Genomic DNA, 3426 nt, shown 5'->3' on the forward strand with positions numbered 1-3426 from the left:
AAGGCAATTTAGTTAAAACTTGTTTTAACTCACCTTTAAGGGGATTGATGTATTTCATGGTCAATCCAGGTTTGTCAGTGATGGCACTGACATAATGTATGGCGTCTTTTTCGGGCGTTATCCTTTGCCTTTTCATTGTGAAAATCCAGTTGCCTATATCAAAGCAAATTCTACTACTTGTAAAGTATGCAGAAAATGAAATGTAGAACATATAACATCAACTGCTTAGGAACGCATCATAGGTTAGTACTTAAAAGGATATTGTCATGTTCTAGTCATAATGCAAGCTGGACATTTTTCATGTTACCCTGTAATCGCCGGCCTGTTCTAATGCTCACAAGCCAAGATATAGGCTCAGCTGCTAAGGCTTCCCTCTGCCTTCTGAATGAAACTTGAATATGTCTGGGTCACTGTGTATATAGCAGGTGCTCAGAAAAAATAAGAGTCAATTCAATAGAAATAGCTCTGGCACACTATAGTGATCAATAACGTAAGAAAAGAACTCTTGGAATGCTGAAAATTCTTTATTTGTGCAAAAGGATAATTCATCCAACGTTTCGACCTTGTTTTTAGGTCTTTATCAAGGATAAAGTTATCTAAGATCATAAAGGGTTACAAAACCATATAAACACGTAATTAGTACATAGTACAACATAACAGTACAATATATTGCTACTTGAGAGTACAATGGGTCAAATGACCATGATGCACATACAAAAAATTTTTCCAAAGCCATAGTGAAAACATTTGTACTGAGGAAAGAAAATTTCCACATGACCTATCTGGAGAAACATTCTGGATCAAACAACCAAAAATAGTCAAGCAGGTAAATACACACCTATATGGATAACAGGATGATATGTGTTCAATTGTATAGCGTCATTGCCATTAAGGTACAAATGGAAAACTTGCAATCCTATATAGTGAAGGAAATGAACACATATCATATCAAAGAACACAGGAACATGGGTGTGAGAAAAACCTCAATGTTTATACTTTGTTCTTTATAATGGTGTGAACATGTATATGTCTCAGTACCTTATGCACTTGAGAATTCTAGTGAGTAGATCATGAAAGCCTATTTCAGAACTGGAATCGGTAAATAATTGTAGGTGGAATCTAAATGAAAAGATGGTACAAGTGTTATCATGACTAGAGATGAGCGAACCGGTCGCGGTTCGGCTCGAGGTTGGTTCGCTGAACGGACCTCCCGTTCGAGTTCGGTTCGTCGAACGTTCGACGAACCGAACTCGAGCCAATAGGAAACAATGGCAGGCAATCACAAACACAGAAAAACACCTAGAAAACACCCTCAAAGGTGTCCTAAAGGTGACAAACAACTCAAACACATTGGAAAGTGACAAGGACATATACTCATGCGAAAACAAAACAGCTGGACAAGGAAAAAGAGGAGGACACACAGATATATGAGTATATGCAAGGAAACATCGATTCCATTAATGTGCAACTTGAGCCCTGCTCATTCTTGGCTTCCAATCTTGATAAATTGCCTGAGCTCGCCACGTACGTCTTGGGGATCTTGTCGTGTCCTGCAGCCAGCGTTCTCTCGGAACCTGTCTTCAGTGCTGCTGTGGGTCTGCTGGCAGATAAGCACACGTGTCTGTCCACTGACAATGTGGACATGGCTCTCAGAGGACTTTTCTTCCCCTGGGTCAGCCAGGGGACGGGAAAGGCACGCGTATTTTTGAGAGTGCTTCATGCAAAGCATCTTTTTCTTTTTCAAAAGGGAGCTCAACCGATGCCAGTCAAGTGGGGTGTGTGTGGCCCAGTGAGTGGAAACGAGGGAGACTGTGGTTGGAGTCCCCTCGCTGTGTCTCTAAAAGAACCAAGATGAACAAGTCATGGCTCTCAGAGGACTTTTCTTCCCCTGGGTCAGCCAGGGGACAGGAAAGGCACGCGTATTTTTGAGAGTGCTTCATGCAAAGCATCTTTTTCTTTTTCAAAAGGGAGCTCAACCGATGCCAGTCAAGTGGGGTGTGTGTGGCCCAGTGAGTGGAAACGAGGGAGACTGTGGTTGGAGTCCCCTCGCTGTGTCTCTAAAAGAACCAAGATGAACAAGTCATGGCTCTCAGAGGACTTTTCTTCCCCTGGGTCAGCCAGGGGACGGGAAAGGCACGCGTATTTTTGAGAGTGCTTCATGCAAAGCATCTTTTTCTTTTTCAAAAGGGAGCTCAACCGATGCCAGTCAAGTGGGGTGTGTGTGGCCCAGTGAGTGGCAACGAGGGAGACTGTGGTTGGAGTCCCCTCGCTGTGTCTCTAAAAGAACCAAGATGAACAAGTCATGGCTCTCAGAGGACTTTTCTTCCCCTGGGTCAGCCAGGGGACGGGAAAGGCACGCGTATTTTTGAGAGTGCTTCATGCAAAGCATCTTTTTCTTTTTCAAAAGGGAGCTCAACCGATGCCAGTCAAGTGGGGTGTGTGTGGCCCAGTGAGTGGAAACGAGGGAGACTGTGGTTGGAGTCCCCTCGCTGTGTCTCTAAAAGAACCAAGATGAACAAGTCATGGCTCTCAGAGGACTTTTCTTCCCCTGGGTCAGCCAGGGGACGGGAAAGGCACGCGTATTTTTGAGAGTGCTTCATGCAAAGCATCTTTTTCTTTTTCAAAAGGGAGCTCAACCGATGCCAGTCAAGTGGGGTGTGTGTGGCCCAGTGAGTGGCAACGAGGGAGACTGTGGTTGAAGTCCCCTCGCTGTGTCTCTAAAAGAACCAAGATGAACAAGTCATGGCTCTCAGAGGACTTTTCTTCCCCTGGGTCAGCCAGGGGACGGGAAAGGCACGCGTATTTTTGAGAGTGCTTCATGCAAAGCATCTTTTTCTTTTTCAAAAGGGAGCTCAACCGATGCCAGTCAAGTGGGGTGTGTGTGGCCCAGTGAGTGGCAACGAGGGAGACTGTGGTTGGAGTCCCCTCGCTGTGTCTCTAAAAGAACCAAGATGAACAAGTCATGGCTCTCAGAGGACTTTTCTTCCCCTGGGTCAGCCAGGGGACGGGAAAGGCCCGCGTATTTTTGAGAGTGCTTCATGCAAAGCATCTTTTTCTTTTTCAAAAGGGAGCTCAACCGATGCCAGTCAAGTGGGGTGTGTGTGGCCCAGTGAGTGGCAACGAGGGAGACTGTGGTTGGAGTCCCCTCGCTGTGTCTCTAAAAGAACCAAGATGAACAAGTCATGGCTCTCAGAGGACTTTTCTTCCCCTGGGTCAGCCAGGGGACGGGAAAGGCACGCGTATTTTTGAGAGTGCTTCATGCAAAGCATCTTTTTCTTTTTCAAAAGGGAGCTCAACCGATGCCAGTCAAGTGGGGTGTGTGTGGCCCAGTGAGTGGCAACGAGGGAGACTGTGGTTGGAGTCCCCTCGCTGTGTCTCTAAAAGAACCAAGATGAACAAGTCATGGCTCTCAGAGGACTTTTCTTC

The sequence above is a fragment of the Anomaloglossus baeobatrachus genome, unplaced genomic scaffold, assembly GCF_048569485.1.
Source record: "Anomaloglossus baeobatrachus isolate aAnoBae1 unplaced genomic scaffold, aAnoBae1.hap1 Scaffold_470, whole genome shotgun sequence".
NCBI lineage: Eukaryota > Metazoa > Chordata > Amphibia > Anura > Aromobatidae > Anomaloglossus > Anomaloglossus baeobatrachus.